At 41.0% G+C, this 27,250-nt stretch overlaps 1 long non-coding RNA gene across 1 annotated transcript in view; it reads left to right on the top strand.

Annotated features, from left to right (window-relative positions):
- The first annotated feature begins 284 nt into the window (after nucleotides 1-284).
- LOC148146966 (uncharacterized) overlaps nucleotides 285-27,250 on the top strand; it is a 42,365-nt gene continuing 15,399 nt past the window's right edge. The window contains exon 1 of the long non-coding RNA XR_015760024.1: nucleotides 285-507. This is a non-coding gene — a long non-coding RNA (uncharacterized LOC148146966). The remainder of the gene's footprint in view (nucleotides 508-27,250) is intronic.

Here is a 27,250-nt window from a genome sequence, read left to right as displayed (position 1 = left end):
ACAAGTGATTTTACACAGCTTGACAGCTGCAACAAAACACTCACATTTCTCTATTCAACACATGTGACATTGTTTGCTGTCCAGCTCTGTAGCTTTGGATTAAAAGAACACCCCATAGTCAGTCGAAATGTCAAATGATAACAAACACCACCTCTGCTCTATATAGCAGAACAGCAGAGCGCAACTGCTTAAACAATATTATCTTATCTGGAATTTGCTGCAGTAAAACACTGCCTTTGGGTAGTTAACGTTACCAGCTGTAATGCTCTGTGCCTTTCCGTGAATAGGATCTGCTAACGGAGGATTCTGTGCTCAAAGGGGCTTTCCATTTGCAATTTGGGTTTACGATTTGTAATGGCCAGAGTTAATTGCTACTTTATTATTTTGTCATGACAAAGGTCTGTCCAGAGAGACTGAAGGGATGGAAACATCAAAAATCAGATTCTAACCACCGAGACACTGTTGTTAAAGCAACATCCAACTATACCGTTTTTGCTGAACAAGCAGGTGGGTAAATCTGATCAGAATTGAATTTGGAAGTGGGAACACAGCAATGACATTCTCAAAACTGTTTCAAAGTGCAGTCTGTAAACAGTTACCATTGATATTTTAGCTTTCACTAAGCAATATATATTGAGCACTCAGATCAGAGGCACATTATCACAGTAACCACAAATGCTTTTCAAAGATTTTGCCCTAATTATACTGCCTGAACCATAAACATGTTTAAAATGTTGCCATTTCATTCTTCCCAGAGTTGGCCACAATTTCACATGATAATGTGTGTGGTTAGATCTTTGTATATTGCTTTCCTCATTTGCTCAAGAAACATTTGCAATAGCAGTTAATTGATCCTAAAACTTTGGCTCTTTATAGAGACCAAATAAGAGGCATAGCTGCTACCAGTCCAAATGGCATTAAATATTATTTGACAATGGATTATTCAATACCTTTAAAATGTGTTTTAACAAATGAACCTTGGGTCAGGTCATTTGTGATATGAAGAGTACTGTGCTAAATGCAGCTGCTGATGCTGCCCTCATGCTGCTATAATGAACAGTGTTAATGAACACCATTATGCTTATTATGGATCTTCTTTATTACTATGACTTAGTATATTTGAACTCTCAAGTCTGTTCATCTTGTACTGAATATCATTTAAACCTTCTGAAGGTTGAAGCATTGCAGATGTGTATCGTAAAAAAAATGTACTCCCCACCCCAACTCCTCCACATATCTTTCTAGTGGCAAAATCCTATGCACTTTATATTGTGCTACTGTTCCAAATATCAATTTATTATTTTAAAAAATGTCCATATGGGAACCTGCAGTGAGCAAATGTTCCTTTATTCAACTGTTACTGTTGAGCAAAGATCATTAAAAGTAAATGTCCTGACCTTGATTGGCAGTAACGTGTTCTGTAATTGCTTAAGAACTGATGTCATTAACCCACCTCTAGCTATAGCTTTTCATTAAGAATGTGCCAAACTCCCTTGCTGAGCTTTTTATGACTGGTTTTATTATATGGCAATAGCTGTATGTTATTCAAATCCAGTGACAATAACTTTATCCATGTTTTGTGTACTGTTGAGTGCATAAAAAATAGAGTATTACTTTTGGGACATGGTTCAAACAATGACAATGTTAAGTAAACATTGCACCTATAAAATAGCTGTCGCAGTCAAACTGTTCTTATACAATAGCAGATGGCCATTTGAACACTTTGGGAAAATGTAGGTACTGGAGCAGATGCTGGTCTCGATTTTATTGCTCTGCATGCAGTGTTATGAAATTGTTCATGTGGCAGAATCTACAATATCTAGGCTTGCCTACTATAATCCCAAACATGAAGGAACATAAATGGTGTTCCTGTGAGTTGAATTGTCTTGCTTCAGAAATCAAGGACAGAAGCACAGCAAAAGAATGAACCGTGGGTGAACTGGGATGCTACAGTAAAGCCAGAATATTTCTCATTACTGGAATCATCTTAAAGAGGTAGATGTCCTCCATCTCCATGAAAATGATGTTCACCCTCACTGACCTTGCAAATTCTGGCTTGGTTATTGCTAGAAGGCTATTCAATAGTCTATCAATAGTCTACCTCCCTGGAGATATTGCTAACAAGTCGAGAGCAGCAGATGGAATATCTTAGAGAGAAAACATTTCCAAAGTACAATTTAACTGATATGTAATTGTTCAGACATTATATTTTATTTCAAGGGTAGCTGAAATTGTTCACATATTCTGGTCTCCTTCCTATCAGAAAGATGTTGTGAAACTTGAAAGGGTTCAGAAAAGATTTACAAGGATGTTGCCAGGGTTGGAGGATTTGAGCTATTGGGAGAGGCTGAACAGGCTGGGGCTGTTTTCCCTGGAGTGTCGGAAGCTGAGGGGTAACTTTATAGAGGTTTACAAAATTATGAGCAGCATGGATAGGATAAATAGACAGTCTTTTCCCTGGGGTTGGGGAGTCCAGAACTAGAGGGTATAGGTTTAGGGTGAGAGGGGAAAGATATAAAAGAGACCTAAGGGGCTACTTTTTCATGCAGAGGGTAGTACATGTATGGAATGAGCTGCCAGACGAAGTGGTGGAGGCTGGTACAATTGCAACATTTAAAAGGCATTTGGATGGGTAAATGAATAGGAAATGTTTGGAGGGATATGGGCTGGGTGCTGGCAGGTGGGACTAGATTGGATTGGGATATCTGGTCGGCATGGACGGGTTGGACCGGAGGGTCTGTTTCCATGCTGTACGTCTCTATGACTCTATGATTCTCATTTGCAAGAGAGATCCTTACAAGGATCCTAGAAAATTCTGCTTCCATCATACTGAGCTTAACATTAATGAGACACTCTCTAGAAAATCAACTTAGATGCGCAGACCATGTGTCGCACATACTTGACTAATGAAACCACAAGCAACTCTCCAACAGGAAACTATCTTGTAGCAAATAATGTCAAACCGGCCAGTACAAAGGATATAAGGACAGTCCGAAAAAGAGCTTTCTAAACTTCTGTACTGCAAGCCATCTCACTTAGGGAAACAATACAGTCACCTAGTCCATGTGGAGGAAAGCATTGAAATTTGGTTCCACCTATCTCAAGGAATATCCTCAGCAAACCTGCAACATCCGACACATGGAGTCATACAGAAAGGAACCAGACCCTTTGATCTAACTCATTCATGCTGACTCCCAAGCTTTCCAAATTAAACTAGTCCCATTTGCCTACGTTTGGCCCATACCCCACTAAACCTTTTCTATTCGTTTATCTGTCCAAATGCTTTTTAAATGTTGTAACTGTACCTGTATCTACCGATTCCTCTGGCAGTTCATTCTACATACGTGTGTAAAAATCGCCACCGAGGTCCCTTTTAAATCTTTTTCCTCTCACGCCCCTTATTTTGGACCCTTTGCTATTCACCTTATCTATGCCCCTCATGACTTTTAAACCTTTGCGAGAATGAAAATAACTTCAAAGTTGCTGGAAGGAGTCCTAGAGTATTGGACATTGAGTGTTGAGAGAAGTCATGCCCAGAGGAAGGCAAGAGTTGCTACAACTTGCAGAAATCCTGTAGCAAGGTGAGTAATATAGCAACAAGGTGGATAGAGGGTGAACATGGATGTTTACAAAAATGCACCAACACTTTCATTTTGAAGTGGCAGTTCTCTAGACATCCACACCAATCCCACAATGGACTCCCCAGTCATGGTTGACCCACAGAATATCACCAAATCACTTACAGCTTGGCCTTTTTGTAATAATGAATCTAGCATTGCATATCACTAGAAAAATAGCAGTGAGGCTAGCAGTGAGCAAACCAGGTAAATTCTGGTGAACAGCGATGTGCAGTTAAACACCAAAATTCAGACCTTTCTCTCCAAAATGTGCCATTCATGCATGAGATATACATTTCACAGCTTGATTTCACACTCAAATACACTGATCTCTACAAAATTCCTGCACTGGCATCAGAGGTATGGATGAAACCCACCACAAAACGGTTAGGCCAAGACATTCTAATTTACATGACATTTGAACAATGTGGTGAATCTGAATTACTGCCAAACAATCTTGCTGGCACTGAAAATCAAGTGTAGAGTATCATTTTAGCAGACTTTAATTATTACTGGAAATTATTAAACTTTTTTTTATGATTGCCTTAAGCTTCTCTCTTTCCCTCACTTAATCCTCTCTTTCTTTCCCTCGGTATTTCAGTTGCTGATTTGGTATTGACTTCACCGTGCTAACATGTATTTCCTGGTTTAGGCTCTGTGTGGCTTATTATTAATTATCTCTGTGGGTTGGTTAAAGAGTTAGGTGCCAGATTCCCTTCACCACCCTGTCTACCTTCCGGAATCTATGGACTTATACACCAAAATCCTTTTGTTCCTCAGTACTCCCAGGGAACCTACCATTCGTTCTGTATATCTTTCCCTAACAGACCTCCTAAAATGCAACACCTCACATTTATCAGGATTACAAGCTAATCAATATCAGACAGTTGCCTAAGACTGTGCTCCTCAGTATCAACAACTTTCGAGGATCTGCAAACTCACTAATTATACCTCTATTTTCACATCAAATTGTTAATTTGTAAAACAGCCAGCAAGGGTTCCAGCACTAATCCATGTGGCACATCACTGGTCACAGGCTTCCAATCACAAAAATTGGGCGGCACGGTGGCACAGTGGTTAGCGCTGCTGCCTCACAGCGCCAGAGACCCGGGTTCAATTCCCGCCTCAGGCGACTGACTGTGTGTGGAGTTTGCACGTTCTCCCCGTGTCTGCGTGGGTTTCCTCTGGGTGCTCCGGTTTCCTCCCACAGTCCAAAGATGTGCAGGGTCAGGTGAATTGGCCATACTAAAATTGCCCGTAGTGTTAGGTAAGGGGTAAATGTAGGGGTATGGGTGGGTTTCGCTTCGGCGGGTCGGTGTGGACTTGTTGGGCCGAAGGGCCTGTTTCCACACTGTAATCTAATCTAATCTAAAAAAAAAACAACCCTCCACCATCATCCTTTGCCTCTTATTTATAAAGGTGCTGGTAAAGCATAGCCTGTCAGGAAGCATTTGAGGAGCAGGAGAATCGATGTTTCAACGTGCTCGAAACGTCAATTCTCCTGCTCCCCGGATGCTGCCTGACAGGCTGTGCTTTTCCAGCACCTCACTTTTTGACTCTGATCTCCAGCATCGGCAGTCCTCATTTTCTCTTCCTATTTGTAAGCCAACATTGGATCCAGTTTGTCACCTTGCCTTGAATCCCATGAGCGCTTACCTTTTGGGCCAGCCTTCCATGTGGAACCTTGTCAAAGGCCTTACTGATGTCCATATAAGCCACATTGACTGCACTACCCCGATCAATATATTTAGTAATTTCTTTCAAAAAAACTCAATTAAATCAGCCAGACAGGATCTCCCTCTAATAAACCCATGCTGACTATAGAGTGTGTAAAGTCAAGTGGTTTACTGCAAAATCCAACCTGTTTTGATCCTACTCATCCATGTTTAACAGTCTTTGCTTCCTTCATGTACTTAAGCTTTCAGGCACTGCCAGCTAGTAGTCTGGACACACAGTCAACTTAAACTTAAGTACCATTAGTTTCAAATATATTTATTTCTTGATTCAAAATATTTATTGCTGAACCCATTATTGAGATGCTGTAGACCATCAACATCAACAGAATTGTACTCATGCACAATCTGTTACCTCATGGCTAGGCATATCCACCACTCAGCCATACAGGGATCAACCCTGTTTCAATGGGCAGTGCAGGGGGCACACCAGGAACAGCACAGACACACCTAAAAATAGGGTTTCAAACTGATTAAGCTACCAAATGCAACCACTTGTGTGCCATACAACATATGCCCATGCCCCACAGCAAATAAAAAAAGAACTTCAATAGGGTGTTCTATTATTTAGTTATTTAAAATCAAATATCTAGCATGTGTAGACTATTATTACCATAGTAAAATATCCCATGACACTTCTGTTATATTGCAAGTGGAGGTACATAAGGCAAATCATCCCTTTGTTCATTGGCCTATTTTGAATCTTATCAAGCAATTTCTCTATTTTAAAATTCTCATCTTTGTTTTCGAATCTTGCCATAGCCTAGTACATCCCAATATTTGTCATCTTTTCCTGTCCTACAAATCTCTCATGTCTCTATGCTCCCCTAATTCAGACTTCTTGAGTAACCCCAGTTTAAATTGTTCTATGATTGGTGTTCCTGCCTTCAGCCCTAAGTTCGAGAAATCCCTCCCCAAACTTCTCTGCCTTTCTCTTTCCCTCTTGAAGATGTTCCTCAAAACTACAACCTCTTTGACACAGATTTTGCCGTATGACTTTTTTAAAATGATGATTATGGCTCAGGCCAAACCCCATCAAAACATTTCAAAAAAGTAGCCTAGACCTTAACCTTTAAGCAGGTGTAAAATGGATAGTCCAGGAGAGATGCCGCTGGTCAAACGACTTAGTTTCTAACAAAACAGAATTTATTTACAAGGGAAAGGATTCTGGGTAATCCAAGATGGAGGACAGGAAGAATTTCTGGCTGTAACAGCTACTTTTTTGAGGTATATTAGGCATTGGAGGTGATTTCCTCAGGTTCCAGGAGCAGCAATTACTGTTTTATATGCTGTTGGATTGTTTTGGAACTTTGGAGGAAAAAAAAGTCAAAACAACAACACTTTTAAAAGGGAGAAGAACAGACAAAGGAAGCACATGGTGAGGTCAGTGCAGGCGAGAGAGAGAGAGAGAGAGAGAAAGAAACCCACATTGCTAACTGGCAGAGTTAGCAGTTACTGCCTTTGCTGTTGAATTCATGTATTGCTGGACATCAGAATACATCTGGGAAAATTAAAAAGTAGTGAAATTCACAGCTAATCTTGGAGGAACCTGTCTGGGCGTGGTCACAGTACAGAAGCAGATAAGTGGATTTTAAGCGTGGCCTTAAAATAAGTCTCCAGTAGTGAGTAGAATGGGTTCTTTCTTGACTATATGTTTTATTGAGCTATGTCTTTTGACTAAACTTAAAATATAAGCCATAAGTATTAATTTAACCTGGAGTAGTGTTTTGTAGAGGAACAAGATGGTGCTATTTTCTGGGTCTGTAGATTGATAGAAGCAAAAATGGCCTTTAATAGAGTGATGTGCTCTTCAGATGTGGGAGTTTAGGGAGAGTTTATGGGTTACTGAGGATTACATCTGCAATAAATGCCGTTGGTTGTGAATCCTATCAGATTGAATGGATTGGTTGGAGAGGTAGTTAGAGGCAATGGCTGGTGGGACCCAGGGAGATAGTGAGGAAAGATTTCAATCTGAGACTGGTACAGTTGAGAACAAAGGTGAGTTAAACAGTCAGGGCAGGCAGGGACAAAGCAGAGAACAAGGTAGGACTGATTAATTAAACTGCATTTATTTCAATGCAAGAAGCCTAACAGGGAAGGCAGGTGACCTCAGGGCATGGTTAGGAACATGGGACTGGGATAACATAGCAATTACAGAAACATGGCTCAGGGATGGGCAGGACTGGCAGGTTAATGTTCCAGGATACAAATGCTACAGGAAGGATAGAAAGGGAGGCAAGAGAGGAAGGGGAGTGGCTTTTTGATAAGGGATAGCATTACAGCTGTACTGAGGGAAGATATTCCCAAAAATATATCCAGGCAAATTATTTGGGTGGAACTGAGAAATAAGAATGGGATGATCACTTTATTGGGATTGTATTATAGACCCCCTAATAGTCAGAGGGAATTTAAGAAACAAATGTGGAAGGAGATCTCAGTTATCTGTAAGAATAATAGGGTGATTATACAGGGAATTATAACTTTCCAAACATAGACTGGGGCTGCCATAATGTTAAGAGGAATTTGTTAAGTGCGTACGGGGAAAAATTTCAGATTCAGTATGTCGATGTACCGACTAGAGAAAGTGCAAAACTTGACCTACTCTTGGGAAATAAGGCTGGGCAGGTGACTGAGGTATCAGTGGGGGAGCATTTTGGGGCCAGCGACCATAATTCTATTAGATTTAAAATTTAAAAGATTTGCTGGAAAAGGATAGACCAGATCTAAAAATTGAAGTTCTAAATTGGAGGAAGGCCAATTTTGACGGTATTAGGCAAGAACTTTCAAAAGCTGATTGGGGGCAGATGTTCACAGGTAAAGGGACAGCTGGAAAATGGGAAGCCTTCAGAAATGAGATAATGAGGGTCCAGAGAAAGTATATTCCTGTTAGGGTGAAAGGAAAGGCTGCTAGGTATAGGGAACGCTGGATGACTAAAGAAATTGAAGGTTTGGTTAAGAAAAAGAAGGAAGCATATGTCAGGTATAGACAGGATAGATCGAGTGAATCCTGAGAAGAGTATAAAGGCAGTAGGAGTATACTTAAGAGGGAAATCAGGAGGGTAACTAGGGAGAGAATTGGGCCCCTCAAAGATCAGCAAGTCAGCCTTTGTGTGGAGCCGCAAAAAATGGGGGAGACACTAAACGAATATTTTGCACAAGTATTTACTATGGAAAAGCACATGGAAGGTATAGAATGTAAGGAAATAGATGGTGACATCTTGAAAAATGTCCATATTACAGAGATGGAAGTGCTGGATGTCTTGAAACACATAAAGGTTGATAAATCCCCAGGACCTGATCAGGTGTACCCTATAACTCTGTGGGAAGCAAGGGAAGTGATTGCTGGACCTCTTACTGAGATATTTGTATCATCGAAAGTCACAGGTGAGGTGTCAGAAGACTAGAAGCTGGCTAATATGGTGCCACTGTTTGAGAAAGGTTCAAAGGACAAGCTAGGGAACTATAGACCAGTGAGCCTGACGTCGGTGGTGGGCAATGTGTTGGAGGGAATCCTGAGAGATAGGATGTACATGTATTTGGAAAGGCAAGGACTGATTCGGGACAGTCAACCTGGCTTTGTGCATGGGAAATCATGTCTCACAAACTTGATTGAGTTTTTTTGAAGAAGTAACAAAGAGCACTGATGAGGGCAGAGTGGTAGATGTGATCTATGTGGACTTGAGTAAGGCGTTCGACAAGGTACCCCGTTGGAGACTAGATCTCATTGAATTCAGCGAAAACTCACCCTTTGGATACAGAACTGGCTCAAAGGTAGAAGACAGAGGGTGGTGGTGGAGGGTTGTTTTTCAGACAGGAGGCCTGTGACCAGTGGAGTGCCACAAGGATCGGTGCTGGGTCCACTACTTTTCATCATTTATATAAATGATTTGGATGTGAGCATAAGAGATATAGTTAGTAAGTTTGCTGATGACACCAAAATTGGAGGTGTAGTGGACAGCAAAGAAGGTTACCTCGGATTACAACAGGATCTTGATCAGATGGGCCAATGGGCTGAGGAGTGTCAGATGGAGTTTATTTTAGATAAATGTGAGGTGCGGCATGTTGGGAAAGCACATCTCAGCAGGACTTATACTCTTAATGGTAAGGTCCTAGGGAATATTGCTGAACAAAGAGATCGTGGAGTGCAGGTTCATAGCTCCTTGAAAGTGGAGTTGCAGGTAGACAGGATAGTGAAGAAGGCGTTTGGTATGCTTTATTGGTCAGAGTATGGAGTATAGGAGTTGGGAGGTCATGTTGCGGCTGTACGGATGTTGGTTAGGCCACTATTGGAATATTGCATGCAATTCTGGTCTCCTTCCTATCAGAAAGATGTTGTGAAACTGGAACTTGAAAGGGTTCAGAAAAGATATACAAGGATGTTGCCAGGGTTGGAGGATTTGAGCTATAGCGAGAGGCTGAACAGGCTGAGGCTGTTTTCCCTGGAGCGTCGGAGGCTGATGGGTAACATCATAGAGGTTTATAAAATCATCAGGGGCATGGATAGGATAAATAGACAAAATCTTTTCCCTGGGGTGGGGGAGTCCAGAACTAGAGGGCATAGGTTTAGGGTGAGAGGGGGAAAGATATAAAAGAGACCTATAGGGCAATTCTTTCATGCAGAGGGTGGTACGTGTATGGAATGAGCTGCCAGAGGAAGTGGTGGAGGCTGGTACAATTGCAACTTTTAAAAGGCATCTGGATGGGTATATGAATAGGAAGGGTTTGGAGGGATATGGGCCAGGTGCTGGCAGGTGTGATTAGATTGAGTTGGGATATCTGGTCGGCATGGACGGCTTGGACCGAAGGATCTGTTTCTGTGCTATGCATCTCTATGAATCTATGACTGTAATACCGAATGAAACACAAACAAAAGAGAACAGATTACAGAATAACAACCTATCCGAAAACCTAACAGACCATCCCGACTTAATGCTGGTATTCCAAATACTTGCAACAATCCCTATAAACACCCCTTGGCACCAAAGGTAAAATCAAATACAGGGTCTTACAGGAGAAATGTCAGAGGGAGGGTCAACATGGACCTGCTTCTCTTGGATCCAGCAACTTCTGAAACTGCCTGACTGCTGTCGATGAATAGCCAGACTGGCAAAATCCGAACCAAACCAAAGAAAGTTGGAGAAGTGGCCACTCCCCTTTCATTGTACAACTGTGTTTTTTTTATCTTGAAAGCCTTCTGTCTGAGGCAGGATCTGTAAGTTATAATCAAATTGGCCTCAAAACCCTTCAACTTAGACTTTTGGGAGTCTGTGTCTTTTACGACCTCTCTGAAAAAAAACCCAAGGACAACATAACCTTGTAAAGGAGCAGCATCATCACAGTGACTTCATGTCAAATATTTTTTTGAACTGAAGTCTAAAGTAAAATATTGTGTGTATTAGTAATCTGGTATAAAAAGCTGAAAATTCCAGATATACTCAGTAGGTTAAACAGCAACGGTGGAGAGAGATATACAAGGGGGATATTCTACCTGGCCATGGAGGCAGAAGGGGGAATTGGGCAATGATTGGGAGCAAAGAAAGCGAGAAATGTACTTGGTATGTTGATGTGTTTTGCCTCTGGATGTGTTCTTTGTTGTGGACTCAGTCCAGGTGAGGCAGTGCTCAAAGGAAGGCAACAAGGGAATAAAATGGCCATGTATTGTATTGTAAAAATGACAACTGAATGCTGAAAACACTTGAATGACCAGTCCTAACCAGATCTGACAAGGAAAAAGGAGCCAGCCACACTGTCCAGGACTATACTGTACTGAAGATCTAATCTATTCATGCTATTGTAGATATTTTCAAATCAATTATTTAGAAACATTATGACACGCCTCTGGAACAGATGGGACTTAAATCCAGGCCTCTGAAGTAGGGACACTAACACTGCACCACAAGAGCCATCCAGTACTCATACATGCTTATGCACTCTATTGGGCGGGCATGATGGCAAAGTGGTTAGCACTACTGCCTCATAGAGTCAGGGACCTGGGTTCATTTTCACCTTCGGGTAACTGTGTGGAGTTTGCACATTCTCCCCGTATCTGCGTGTTCTGGTTTCCTCCCACATTCCAAAGATGTGCCATTAGGTAGATTGGCAATGCTAAATTGCCCATAGAGCCCAGGGATGTGCAGGTGGATGGATTAGTCATGGGAAATGCTGTCTTACAGGGATAGGTGGGGTGGGTCTGGGTGGACTGCTCTTTGAAAGGTTGGTGCCCAGTCAATGGGCCGAATAGCCTGTTTCCACTCTGTAGAGATTCTATGATTCAGTCAATGTGAAGCACCATTGCCTGGTGTCTCTTCAGGATTCCTCAATTACAGCTAAATATAAAAAAAAATGTAGGTGCAACATAATTCCGATGCATTTTACAAAAGGGTTAAACTGGTATCTCTCCTGAACTATACATGATTTGAATTCCAATTATCCCTGTTTGAAATTTGTGGATTTCAAGATTCAAATCCCAGATGCCTGTTACTTTATACCATGAAAAATGATAGGTGCTCACAAGCACTTCTGCATTCCATCAGAAAATGCTCCTGGAAATGAAGTTACAAATTTACATAATAAGAAAATAATATTCGGCAACAAGAAAACCCAAATATGTGTTTTAAAAAATTACAATTGTATTAAAATGTGATACAAAGCCTAAACAAGAGATAAATAAAAGAAAACCTCACACTACCTTTGATCAAATGGATTAATCCAGTAAGACTAGATCAGGTAGAAAACAGTTGTAAGACAGATGCTCAATAATTATTTTTCACCCCAAGGAGGGAACATAGAGTTTTTTTTGAAGTGTTTGAATATTTTATCAAATGCTGTTTCAAAGAGAGGAAAGCTATGTGTGACAAGCTAGCAAAATTCTTCAGGGGAAATTATTTTGTTGAAATGCCTTACTTAAATTCTTAAATATATTAAATTCTTAAAATCGATTTTTAAATGGAAATAACAATATATCTAGTCTTAAGCCATCTCCACTTCTTGATTGCACCATTGGTATGTACACTTTCCACCTGATCCTGACCAATACAGTCCTACCAGGAGTACAGTTCAACATTCTAGCCTTAACTGCTTTCTAAAGCTGTGATTTTTTTCACCATTCTCCGGGTGAAGAAGTTTTTCCTCACTTCATTCCTAATTGGTATACCGTGTATACTTAAACTGTGACCTCTGGGTCTGGATTCCCTGGTCACTGGGAACATCCTTCCTCTCTTAGTCGTGTTAGAATTTCACAGGTTTCTGTGAGATTCTTCCTCATTCTTCTAAATCCCAGTGGATCTCGTCTAGACCTGTGTTGGACTGATCCTCAGTTTCCCAGCCAGGAGGTCGTTTTCAATTTGCTGAACCCAAAAACTCTCGTACATGTTGGCATAGCTTTGGGTTCAATGGAGGGAGATGCAAATTTTTTTTATGAAACGGGAAGAAGTTATACCATCAGGGTATTGCTGAGAGATGATGTGCAGTCCTGTCTGGCCAATTCATTGAGCACTGAGGCTTCTGGCTCTTCAAATTCCTGACTCCTCACTTGTGTAAGGCAACAGCAAGTCCTGTCATATCTGTTATCGACTCTTGCAGGCATCTCTGAATCCCTCACACATGCCAAGCTGACCAAGAGTTATTCAACAGTTAGCATGTGGTATAAATACATTTTTTTTGGTAGTTTTATATATAGTGTAAAGACAAATTTGTGTTTAAAATGGATTCAAAGAAGTTTACAAAATGGCTGCCAGCATTTATGTGACCACCCTCATGGATTTAACTGGTATAGGGACCAGACTAATTATCTCAAGAAGAAATCACAAGAGACCTTTGGAAAGTCAATGAAGATTTTCAAGAGTAAACAGATGTTGATAGTGGTTTCTCTAGAGGTGTGAATAGCCCTTCTCAGCTTAACAAAAGCCATACAAGCTATTGGCTGAAAGAGGTAACCATTTAATTACTTTGACTAAAATACAATGATGGGTATGACTCCAAGACCTTAACACCTACTATGGAAGCATGATTCAACAGTTTTGGGATACAGACGTTTTAAATTTTGAACTTTATAAGAGTCTAGCTGTGAGCAACCAGTCTGTGCAATGATCAGAATAAAAATATCTTGAAGCAGTCAATGCTTCTCAATACAGAGGCAGAGGAAAGCAAAGCAGCTAAAGAACTATTACACTGAACCAGGCTACCAAGAGCTACAACCTGTGGAGCTGTAGTGAAATGTGAAATACCCCACCCCCAAACTGCTAAGGACTTGTTCTGCTCAGTCCACCTGAGGGAGCAACCACAATTATTCAACCAGAGAATGCACTGTAGCTTCTTAAACTGACGTTAAGATGTAAACTCCTTCACACAGAAAGCAAACCTCCAAGCAAGCCAGGCTTGCAGCGAAAGTAGAGATTGACCTCATTTTTATCGTAATGCACAACTTTTATCCTTGCTTACTTTAAATCTTTGTATCTGTATCTTACATTAGATTAATGTGCAATTAATCAGCCCTCCATCTTGCTTAAAGCATAAAGCTGTGCTGCTGATTAATTTTAAATTGAAACACTCAAAAATTAAAAGGGCACTGTAAATGACTTCTACAGATTCAGAGTTCATGGACCACCTTAGTGTAGTCATGACTCATTTCAAGCAACTATAATCTAGACCATGTAACTTTCTTGTTAAATCTAAAATTATGTCAAAATGTTGAATAGTACTGGCTACCTATCAGTATGTAACTACTCAGAATACAATTATGTTGGTGTATTCCATGAGTGGAAAATTGTGTAAAATAGAGCAAACAAAATCTCAAAAATCCGTCAGTGTCTACACAAATAACAAAGTGAGAGAAAGCAGCTGATCATTTGATAAAATTTGTGCTTTGCTGACATAGTTTGTAACGTCTGAATATTTTGATCAAATTAGTGCCATTTCAGTGCTGCTGGATAACTGTTATTCTCTGCATAATAATTAGTTGAAATTTGCATAAACAATGTAAGTTAATTAAACAACAGATTTTTGCCCAATATTCGAGAAAATAAATCCTAGATTTGTCTAACCTGAAGAGAATAATTGATGATGCATTAGCAGCTGATGATTCTATTAGACAATGCTGATGGTGGGTGAAGTGTGGGGGATGTGGTGGAGTAGGGAGAGAGGAGGATGTAAATAGAATTTGTTGAGCAGGCCTCACAATTGACTTGGTAATCCAGTTTTTGTGCTTTCTCATTCTAATGAATGTCACACTGTGTTCTGGTCTAGAATAGTGGCTATATTATTGCTGAGGGCAGCAAACAGGTCAGTATTTTAATTATCTGAATCTTCCACTCCATAATCGAACAGTCAATAATGTTTTTATTGACATAAGTTGTTCATTTATTACATCAGTTTTTAGTTTTACCTTGCTGCTTCCCCACCGACATTGACTTATTCTGCTATTTTCTCCTCTGACTCAAGGCCTCAACACGATAGAATTCCTGACCTTCCTCAATCTTTAATCATTCAGGCTTACTGCCAAATTAAACTATATGATTCACTTTGTCTTCTTTGCGTTTTTTCAGTCTTGGTGTCCCGTACCTATATTTCATAATTGAAAAAAAATACAACACTCAGTAATCATCAACAAAGTATACTTAACCCAAAACTCAAAATCCCTAAATGCTACATTTACAAGTTTTGAGAAATAATCGCAGGCTATAAGGGATAAGGCATAAATTAATGATTTCAATTTTACTTAATTTCCATCCATAAATTGGGTTAATTAGAAAACAGCTTTTCCTGACAAAGCAAAATGTGTAACCTTTATTCTTGTGAAACTTGGAAGAATATCATCTTCCTGGTGTAAGGGATAAAATATTAATAAATTATGCTAATGAGTTTTAATTTCTATGTGCAAATTAGGTTAATTAGAAAATAGATTTTCTCTTGCATCTCAGAAAAAAAATGTAAGTCCTATCTTTAAAATTTGGAGAGTACAATAATTATGCTATTAGGGATAACATATTAATGATTTATGGTAATTAGCCCTCATTCACATATGTGGATTAGGTTAATCACCAAACAGACTTGCACCATAACTCAAATGCTGTGGGTGTTCATTGTTTAATAGTAGAATGGTATAGTTGTGGTGCATTGACTTGACCTAGGGGATGCTGCACAGTTTCAAATGCAAATTTGAATACTGTGACCTACAGATACAGGCACAAACGCTTCAGTCAATATAATAGAAAGGCTAACAGGGCTCGCCATTATTTATACGCAAATACCACAGCAAAACCAAGTGAGGGCAGATGTGCAATTAGATATGGAATTTGAGAAGTTGCTGACAGAGGGACATGACTCTGCTGTTAGCTCTAAGTCCAGCCATCTTGGCTGAGTTTAGTTAATTCAATATAAGCTAGGAGTCAAACCAAGAATCCTCTGACCTCTTTTGTTCAATAGTACACCAAGTGATATACCCATCTAACAGGATCTCTAACTACTGCATTTTTATAATTGACAGAAGTGGATGTAAATATACAATTGTTGATATATTGTTGAAACAGATATAAAAATTAACAAAGTTAGTTTACATTTACTGAGTATTACTTCTCATTGTTTCAAATGTTTCTCATTGACTAATCATATAAAATTCATTTTGTACTGAATAAAGTCATCACCAACCTAATCATTGAAATTATTGACCTAAAAGTTGCAACCATTTTAACTACAACTGTAACTAGCCTCACTGTTATTTATGTACAAATGGCACAGTAACTTTAGGTGGTGACAGATGTAAGAACAGAGAAGATGGTAAAAGAGGGGGAGGTGTGGCATTGTTGATCAGGGACAATATTACAGTTGTAGAAAGGATGTTTGGTTACTCGTCAACTGAGGTAGTATGGGCTGAGGTTAGAAACAGGAAAGGAGAAGTCACCATGCTGGGAGTGTTCTATAGGCCTCCGAATAGTCCCAGAGATGTAGAGGAAAGGATAGCAAAGATGATTCTCATTAGGAGTGAGAGAGGCAGGGTAGTTGTCATGGGGGACTTCAACTATCCAAATATTGACTGGGATCACTACAGTACGAGTACTATAGATGGGTCAGTTTTTGTCCAGTGTGTGGAGGAGGGCTTCCTGACACAGTATGTAGACAGGCTTACAAGGGGCGAAGCCACTTTAGATTTAGTACTGGGTAATGAGCTGGCCAGGTGTTAGATTTGGAAGAAGGTGAGCACTTTGGAGACAGCGATCACAATTCTGTCAGGTTTACTTTAGTGATGGAAAGGGATAGGTGTATTCCACCAAGCAAGAGTTACAGCTGGGGGAAGGGAAATTACGATGCAATTAGGAAAGATTTAGGAAGCGTAGAATGGAGAAGGAAACTGCAGGGTATGAACACATTAAAAATGTGGAGCTTATTCAAGGAAAAGCTCCTGTGTGTCCGAGATAAGTATGTACCTGTCAGGCAGGGAGGAAGATCTAGAACGCGTGAGCTGTGGTTTACTAAGGAAGTGGAATCCCTGGTCAAGAAGAAGAAGAAGGCTTATGTTAGGACAAAATGTGAAAACTCAGTTAGGGCGCTTGAGGGTTACAAGGAAGTCAGGAAAGACCTAAATAGAGAGCTCAGAAGAGCCAGGAGGAGACATGAGAAGTTGGCGGATAGGATCAGGGTTAACCCTAAGGCTTTCCATAGGTATGTCAGGAATAAAAGAATGATGAGAGTTAAATTAGGGCCAATCAAGGATAATAGTAGGAAGTTGTGTGTGGAGTCAGAGGAGATAGGGGAAGCACTAAATAAATATTTTTCGACAGTGTTCACTATAGAAAATGAAAATGTTGGCGAGGAAGATACAGAGATATTTGTATCTAGACTAGAAGAGATTGAGGTTCACAAGGAAGAGATTCACACTGCACAGCGTGAAAGTAGACAAGTCCCTTGGGCTGGATGGGATCTATCCTATGATCCTCTGGGAAGCAAGGGAAGAGATTGCCGACCCTTTGGCATTGATCTTCAAATCATCATTGTCTACAGGAATAGTGCCTGAGGATTGGAGGATAGCAAATGTGGTTCCCTTGTTCAAAAAGGGTAGTAGAGACAACCTTGGTAACTACAGACCAGTGAGTCTCACTTCAGTTGTTGGTAAAGTGTTGGAAAAGGTTATAAGATATAGGATTTATAACCATCTAGAAAATAATAATTTGATCAGGGACAGTCAGCACGGTTTTGTGAAGGGTAGGTCGTGCCTAACAAATCTTATTGAGTTTTTTGACAAAGTGACCAAACAGGTAGATGAGAGTAAACCGGTTGATGTGGTGTATATGGATTTCAGCAAGGCGTTCGATAAGGTTCCCCACAGTAGGCTATTATACAAAATGCAGAGGAATGGGATTGTGGGAGACATAACAGTTTGGATCAGTAATTGGTTTGCTGAAAGAAAACAGAGGGTTGTAGTTGATGGAACATGTTCATCTTGGTGTTCAGTTACTAGCAGCATACCGCAAGGGTCGGTGTTAGGTCCACTGCTGTTTGTCATTTTTATAAATGACCTGGATGAGGGCTTAGAAGGGTGGGTTAGTAAATTTGCTGAAGGACACTAAGGTCGGTGGAGTTGTGGATAGTGACGAAGGATGTAGTAGGTTGCAGAGAGACATAGATAGGATGCAGAGCTGGGCTGAGAGGTGGCAAATGGAGTTTAATGTGGAAAAGTGTGAGGTGATACACTTTGGACAGAGTAATCGGAATGCAAAGTACTGGGCTAATGGTATGATGCTTGGGAGTGAAGATGTGCAGAGAGATCTCGGTGTCCATGTACACAGATCCCTGAAAGTTGCCACCCAGATTGACAGGGTTGTTAAGAAGGCATACAGTGTTTTGGCCTTTATTAATAGAGGGATTGAGGAGGTTATGCTGCAGCTGTACAAAGCTCTGGTACAGCCACACTTGGAGTATTGTGTACAGTTCTGATCACCACATTATAAGAAGGATGTGGAAGCTTTGGAAAGGGTGCAGAGGAGATTTACTAGGATGTTGCCTGTTATGGAAGGAATGTCTTATGAGGAAAGGCTGAGGGCCTTGAGGCTGTTCTCGTTAGAGAGAAGAAGGTTGAGAGACATACAAGATAATCAGAGGGTTAGATAGGGTGGACAGGGAGAGCCTTTTTCCAAGTATGGGGACAGCAAACACGAGGGGACACAACTTTAAAGTGAGGGGAGATAGGTATAAGACAGATGTCAGAGGTAGTTTCTTTACTCAGAGAGTGGTAAGGGTATGGAATGCTTTGCCTGTAACGGTAGTAGATTCTCCAAGTTTAAGCGCATTTAAGTGGTCATTGGACAGTCATATGGACGTACATGGAATAGTGTAGGTGGGATGGGTTTAGATTAGTATGACAGGGCGGTGCAACATCGAGGGCTGAAGGGCCCGTACTGCGCTGTAATGTTCTATGTTGTATGTGCGATTATGTGGAGATTGGAAAGTTGCTGTCATAACTGTGTCATTCTGCTTTTAGTTTTATGAAAATTTGCTTGCGGACTGGTTCCCGCTCAAATGCATTGAGTGCTATAAAGTTGTGCTGTAGATGTGAAATAAACTTGACACATAAAGTTAAAGCATGTCATTTTGTTAAAGCATACTCTTTTAATGACTTGATAAGTATTAATTACTGTAATTTAACCTCTCTGGTTCAGAAATGCATGATTATAAGTCACAACCTCAATCCTTCATGTTTTCATTGTTACTAGAGATTTTTACAGTATATTTTTCTGCCTTTTTCTTAATCCCATCTTTTATTCTCTATTGCTGTTTGTTCTCTGTACCTGAATTATGTTTGAAGTCACTATTCTAACAGATGCTTCCCGGGTTCAGACTCTACACGGCACAAGACGATCAAACTAATTTGTTGCGGCGACACAACTCACCGAGGGCCTGATCTCCCTTGGAGGGTATGGCTTTTTTCTGTCTTGCATTTTCAATTATAGTAATATAAACTCAATGGAAATTGTACTGATAAATAGAAGCAGAATGGTAGGTGCCATTCATTCACCCATTACAAAACCAGAATTTGCTTGGGTCATGACCAGCAATCTATTGTGCTCTGGTTAACCAGTAACTGCTGTTTAAGAGCATAGCTTGCTTTTAGAATGGTGTGAGTATAGAGTTTCTCCATTGTGTTTCCAAAGCTTTCTAATTGGCAATGGGCAAATCATCTGTATGATCCCCATAGAAACCAATACATTTAAAAAAAAATGATTTCTTACTTCCAATTAATTGTTGTGAGAATATGACAACATTCACATTTTAAGGCTTTTACTGTAACAACTGGACAAGAAGCACTACTGACTAAACATTATTGTTGTAAGCAATCTATATTTTAAACTCTAAAACAGAATTTACTTCAATGACAACTAAAAATTTGCTTCAGAGGAATACTTTCGACTGTCCCATAGTAGTAATTTTATTTTCTTGGACCTAATAAAAAATGATCTTTGGTCCTAAGGATTTCCTTCCATTTCTATCCTCTACCAGTTTTGTAACTTCTAATCCCAGAACTGCCTTTCATGGGGAGGGTTTACCTTTGAGATTCTCCCTGTAGCACATGATAGGTGAATCTATCAGATTAATCTCAAATTCTCAGACATTTGCAGCCGAATCTTATTTTCTTTGGCCACACTGTCAATGTTCAAGGAGGGTTTCTCGTCACGAGGATGAGTGAGATCTCTCGTATCTTACCAAATTCACCTCATTAAAAACTGCCCCACCTCGATATCGCCCCTTTCACCTGATTCCAGCCCTGTCTTACCATGTGCCATTCACAGAACAACTGCCCAGATTTCCACTGAACAAATGGCATCTGTTGCATCTGTAACATTTCTGAAAGACTGCTGTGCACCCAGACAATTGTTATCAATACACTCACAGGTAATATAGAAGCATAGACACAAAGCCATGTTGCTGATGATACATAGCCAATTTGGCTAACAATTTCTTGCACAAACAACCCTTGTCACTGTTTAACCATCAGACCACACAGTTTAATTAAACCTACCAAGAACCCATTCTGGTTTCCTTATTGAGTTTTCCCAATGGCTAGTTTATATGGTAGTTTGGTGAGATTGGAACCAAAATATTTATGTGGTGGGTTGGGCTGTTAACAAAGCATTTAATAAACAATAACAGGTGCCAATTGACAACTTGTCACTGCCTAGTGAGAATCTTGCCAAACTTGTGGGAAATGGAATAATAATAACCAAGGTCACAGTGAGTAGCTCTTGTCCTTGCTACTAGTCTTGTAAGGTGCCCAGACCCTCAAAAGTACTAAGTACCCACGAGAAAGCTCCATATTGTAGGAATCAAGCAACTACCAAGGTAGTGGGCACACTTTCAGGAAGTTGTAACTGTGATCACAAGTGACTTGGACATTAATCAAATGGATCTCCTTCCTGTTGATGAGTTCCACAGTGTTATGATACAACCCTCTCAGTGCCATGTGTGTACATTTGATAGCACCCTGCATCTGGGGGAAGCCAGCTATATTTCTGAATCCCACTGCCCAGGCTGCAGCACTGACCTCACCAAGGGGAAGCAAAATGAGCCAGTGTGATCTTGTACAATGGCATCAGTCACTGTCCTGATGTATTTGTGGATGCATGGCTGGGAATCCCACACAACTCACCCATCACTCCCTGAAAGGAGCCAGCCACATACAATTTCATCCTCACAGCTACTGGGAGAGACTGGCCCCCCACTCCTGCAGCCGTCAGGTCCCATTCCAGCATCCGGTACAATTCCAGCAGAGTGTTCTGGGACGTACAGAGCAGGTATTAACTCTGTGCCTCTCTCATCCCCAGGAAATGCAGTTCAAGGCAAAAATAACTAGTGCTTCTGTAGCCCATGTACATCCTGAAGTGCCCTGTAGCTGTGACCACCCCCCACTAACCTGGGTGCTTCTCAGTCTCTGTGCCAGCCTGCCTGCTTACTGTCAGCCTTGGTCTGCCTGCATCTGCCTTCAAATTCTGAGCTCGGCAGCCACAGTGACCAATGAGCCATAATCAGTTAGGCAGAAGATTCCTGGTGGAAATGACCTATGTTGAGAAGATAAGGAGCAAAGCAGGTTCTCAGGTCTCTGAAGAATCATTGGTCATATACCCTGTAGGTGAGGGTTGCACACAGTTAGACATGCAGCACTTGTGCACTGACTCCATCATTCATTTAACTTTGACCTCAGTATATGTACCAACCTGGTGAAGGTGCTGTGCCAATGGAGTGGCCAACACATAACATCAAGAAGGGAATGCTTACTGTGCTCTAACCCTTCCCCATTCCCAGAATCACATCAGCCATGCAACTTATCACTGTATTCAGTACAGACTATCTTAATAATTATATGACATGCAAAGAAATGATGGTCTGTCTTCCCACAGCACCCTTGGAAGTTCCATAAGTTATTGACAATAATGCTTCCTCCTGCAGCCTACCTTGCCCTCCGAGGCTATTTCACATACCCTCCTGTTATACCTTGACTTTCTCCCAGACACTGACCTTGTCCCCATCTCAACATATGCCTCTGCTTTTCCCATCTATCCAGGAATATCCTTTGCTTAGGCAAATCGGGTTAAGGAGAATCCAAAGGGATTCTACAAATGCATTAAGGACAAAAGAGTAACCAGGGAGAGAATAGAACCCCTTAAAGATCAGCAAGGCCATCTGTGTGTGGAAACTCAGGAGATACTAAATGAATATGTGCATTAGTGTTTACTGTGGAGAAGGATATGGAAGCTAGAGATCTTGGGGAAATAAATAGTGACATCTTAAAAAATGCCATATTACGGACGAGGAGGTGCCAGACATCTTAAAACACATAAGGGTGGGTAAATTCCCAGGATCTGTTCAGCTGTACCCTAGAACTTTGTGACAAGCCAGGGAAGTGATTGCCGGGCCTCTTGCTGAGATGTTTGTGTCATTGATAGCCACAGTTGAGGTGCCGGAAGATCGGAGGTTGGCTAACATGGTACTACTACTTAAGGTGGGAAGGAAAAGCCAGGGAACTATAGACCAGTGAGCTTGCCATTGGTGGTGGACAAATTGTTGGAGGGAATCCTGAGGGACAGGATTTACAAGGACTGAGTAGGGATAGACAACATGGCTTTATGTGTGGGAAATCATGTTTCATTAACTTAATTGAGTTTTTTGAAGAAGTAACAAAGAGGATTGATGATGGAAGAGTGGTGGAGATGATCTAAATAGATTTCACTGCAGCATTTGACAAGGTTCCTCATGGTAGACTGGTTAGATCACATAGAATACAGAGAGAACTAGCCATTTGGATACAGAATTGGCTCAAAGGTAGGAGAAATAGAGGGTGGTGGAGGGTTGCCTTTCAGACTGGAGGCCTCTGACCAGCAGTGTGCCACAAGAATCTGTGCTGAGTCCACTGCTTTTTGTCATTGGATGTTAACATAGGAGGTATGGTTAGTGTTATGAAGTTGAAGGTGTGTACTGTACCTTTAAGAGAGTGTGAGTGCTGTTTTGCACTGAGAGTTTACAAGCACCTGTCATATGACTAGCTAGCACTCTCAGAGTGTACTGGAAAATTGAAAATACATAACATTTGACTGTGAAACAGATACCTTGAGTTTTAGTTGCTATTTTGACAACAATTTGATTTTAACCAATCAGTTTAAATTATGCCCCAGGATACTAAAACCCATTCGATTTTGAATTTATTGTTTTTGCCAACCTTAAACCAATGGGATGATCTGATGTTAGGGATATAAAGAAGCAGGCATTTCGAAAGTTAGAAAGAGAGTAATGGCCACCCAGAGAGAGAGAGAGAGAGAGAGACTGCCATGCAAAACACTCTCCATCAGAGATACCGTTTTCATATGAAACATCTTTGCAGTAAAAGACAGAAGATGACACAGGGAAAACTTCAGCCAGTCACTGTGTGGTTTTGAACTTAAGTTGATGTAATTTTAATACAGGTTTTTATGGGAACAGTATATTGATATAGAGTTGGAGGCAGCTAACAAACATTTAAGAGAAAGGAGATTTAGCATTTAAAGAGTTGTTTAATGTTCAGTTTTAGAGTTAAGGAATAAATTGAGATTATTTTCTTTAAGTAGTGGAATTTGGCAATTCTCTGTCACTCATACTTCAACAGATTATAAGGCAAGGTGAGCTTTTCTAGGTGTTCAGTTTAATTAACAGAAGGGTTCACAGAAGGGTGCCACTATTCAAGAAAGGTGGTAAGGAAAACCCAGGGAACTACAGACCGGTGAGCCTGACATCGGTGGTGAGCTAATTGATAGAGGGGATCCTGAGGGACAGGATTTAGGGCTGAGTAGGGATAGTGCTTTGTGCATGGGAAATCATGTTTCACGAACTTAATTGAATTTTTTGAAGAAGTAACGAAGAAAATTGATGATGGCAGAATGGTAGACATGGTCTACATAGACTTCAGTGTAGCATTTGACAAGTTTCCTCATGGTGGACTGGTTAGATCACAGGGAATACAGAGAGAACTAGCCATTTGATATAGAATTGGATCAAAGGTAGGAGAGATAGAGGGTAATAGAGGATTGCCTTTCAGACTGGAGGCCTGTGACCAATGGAGTGCCACAAGGATTGGTTCTGAATCCACTGCTTTTTGTCATTTATATAAATGATTTGGATGTGAGCATAGGAGGTATAGTTAATAATTTGCAGATGACACCAAAATTGTTGGTGTAGTGGACAGCGAATAAGGTTACCTCAAAGTACAATGGGATCTTGATCAGATGGGTCAAAGGGCTAAAGTGTGGGAGATGGAATTTAACTTAGATAAATGTGAGATGCTGCAGTTCGGAAAGGCAAATCAGAGCATGACTTGTACACTTAATGGTAAGGTCCTAGAGAATGTTGCTGAACAAAGAGACCTTGGAATGCAGGTTCATAATTCCCTGAAAGTGGAGTCGTAGGTAGATAGGATAGTGAAGAAGGCATTTGGTATGCTTACTTTTATTGGTCAGTGCATTGAGTATTAGAGTTGGGAGGTCATGTTGAAGCATTGGTTTGGCCATTTTTGGAATACTGTGTTCAATTCTGATCTCCCTGCTATGAGAAGGATGTTGTTAAACTTAAAAGGGATCAGAAAAGGTCTACAAGGATGTTGCCAGGGTTGGAGGATTTGAGCTATAGGGAGAGGCTGAATAGGCTGGGGCTACTTTCCCTGGAGCGTTGGAGGCTTAGGATTGATTTTATAGAGGTTTATAAAATCATGAGGGTCATGGATAGGGTAAATAGACAAGGTCATTTCCTGAAGATCGCAGAGTCCAAATTTACAGGACAGAGGTTTAGGGTGAAAGCGGAAAGGTTTAAGAGGACCTAAGGGACAACATTTTCACAGAGGGTGGTGCATGTATGGAATGAGCTGCCAGAGGAAGTGGTGGAGGCTGGTACAATTACAATATTTAAAAGGCATCTGGATGGGTATGTGAATAGGAAGGGTTTAGAGGGATATGGACCAAATGCTGGCAAATGGGACTAGATTAATTTAAGATATCTGGTCAGCATGGAAGAGTTGGACTGAAGTTTCTGTTTCTGTGCTTTACATCTCTATGACTGTGGAAGACTGACAGTGATCAAGCCCCTGGATTATGTATAGACTGTGCCTGTGACCTGAAGGTGCCTGGCTGATGCGTCTAACCACCCTGCCCCCCCCAACTCAGTTGGACTGAGGACAAATCTGCACCCATTTTCCAACATGGCCATTTGGTGGAATGAGAGTGCACACTGTTTGCCTGCAGGCTGCTTGCAAATGCAGTAAGTGTTAGACTGACTTCTAAGTGTGCCTTACAACCAGCTATCTCCACCGGACCTAACTCCGGGCCAGGTCCCTACAGGCAAGCAGTGTGTCTGTGCTATAGAATATGCAGTATCACAGAGCTGACAGCCTTTAGGCTCTGGCTGAAGTGCCAATGGACTAATAGCGTGGCACAGCACGGCCAGATGCTGTGAGCATTTAGGGAGGCACTAAGTGAGAAAGCGCTGTGATGCAGTCTGGTCCAGTCTACGAGGTGTGCAAACTGTCCTGTTGTTGCTAGTTGCTGGTGCACTCTCCCATGCATGTCTCTTCTTATCAAGTGTCCTGTAAGTGGATCAGAGATCCTGAGGAGTTTATAGATCTCGGATGGCAGTGTCTGTGGATGAGAGACGTGGGTGGCTGCTGCCCATGGATCATGCCTGAGATGTTGTTTGGTGCTGAGCAACATGTTGACTCCTTACAGCCAGCGTTGAGCTGAAGTCACCAGGTACTCACTCTGACTTCCGCGTCGAGACTTTGTGCTATCTAATTTGCTGCAATAGTATTGGGGACTGAATATTAATGAGATGAGATGTGTAGCTAATAAAAGTAATTAATAAGTAATAATCCCCCTTAATAGGCAACTTACTGCTGTCTTGAGAAAATCTTGCCTCAATACCTAGGACCTGGTTAGGAGCTGCAGCAAGATTGTCCTGATGTCAAAATTGGCCTCATTAGACTTTGTGCATAATCCTGCTCCATTTTTCGCCATAACCCATGTCACTCAGGTCCCTATCAGATTCCATCTTCAGTCTTTTTAATCCAAACATAAACTCCCACCAGCATCCTGCATTGTGAACCATAGACTTTCGGGTTCCAGCTGTTGTCTTTCCAGGACCCCGACATATCAACTCTGTCTGTTAGCTTCAGGGACATCTTAGAAACTTCTTGCCTTTCAAAGGCCATCTCCATATCAATGCCAATCACCAGATATAAATGCTGATTGGTTATCCTAGAGACCCCATGTCTCTTTCATCTTGAAAGTAAATTGACAGGTTGTGCATAGCAATTCCTAAAATGACTTTCTCAACAATTCCCTGGGATTTTGGCACTTAGCAGTCCAACCATTATAAACACAGATGCTTCTGCCATCGAATCTAAGTGTGAAGGCCTTTCACTTTCATGCCTGTAAACAGGTCTCCCTGTTTACTCGTTACCAGCTGCATCAGGTGGCTTATTGTTAGGCAGATTTCAGATCAGACCTCATGATTTCATTCATGTTCACCTAAATTAAAGATTCTGTCCTAAAAGGTAATAATCTTATATAACCTCATATTTGTAACATCCAGCACATGTGCATTTAAACACATTTGCTGGTTACTGAAATTTAACCATCAGTGACTTGTTCAATGTTAGTGAAGTATCAGTCCGGCAGATTTATTTAAAATGTAGCATTTTAAAAATGCAATTTGTACTCTTTTGGGGAGTAATGTGAGAGTGTTTCATTAATGTTGTATTACAGCTGAATACAAAACCCAAACTTATAAGGATTTGGCCAGTTACACTGTACGTTTTGACTCCATGTGAAGACAGATGTGTTTTGTAGCGATGTAAATATATTTATGCAGGAAGAGGAATCTATTTGAATACTTGTTGCATAAACAAATGGTTGGGGCTATTTCCTGCTGAATGATACAGAACCTCAGTGCTATTATAATCAATGCCTTCAGCAAGATTTCTTTTCATGCCATTATTTCACAATATTGACAAATCAAATGAGTTAAAGGGCACGTTTACTGAGAATACCACCACAAGGTGGAGCAAGGAGTGCGCACGCACACACAGATACATGCACGATCAGAGTAACATCACCAATCCCCTCTGCACATGTGCTGGTGGCCATTTTGATATCTGGATCACTCCTCCTCTGGACATCGACAAGATAAGCAGCAAGTGCGGGGGTGTAGATGTAACAGCAACTCCTGCCCTGGGTATTGTGACACTGGAGGAGGCTTGTGGCAAGTCAGCAGCAGGGTATGTATGCTGGCAATATTTGGGGGGCCAAGGTGGCAGCAGAGGAGTACCCATCTGCCTTGTGATAAACCTTTTAAAGGCCCTGGGGAAATCACTCATTAATCTCGTGGAGCTTGTTGTGTATG

Source organism: Chiloscyllium plagiosum, unplaced genomic scaffold (genome assembly GCF_037043375.1).
Source record: "Chiloscyllium plagiosum isolate Xiang-an unplaced genomic scaffold, Cpla_swu_hap1 HiC_scaffold_18, whole genome shotgun sequence".
Lineage (NCBI taxonomy): Eukaryota > Metazoa > Chordata > Chondrichthyes > Orectolobiformes > Hemiscylliidae > Chiloscyllium > Chiloscyllium plagiosum.
This window is presented reverse-complemented; position numbering and strand designations above follow the sequence as displayed.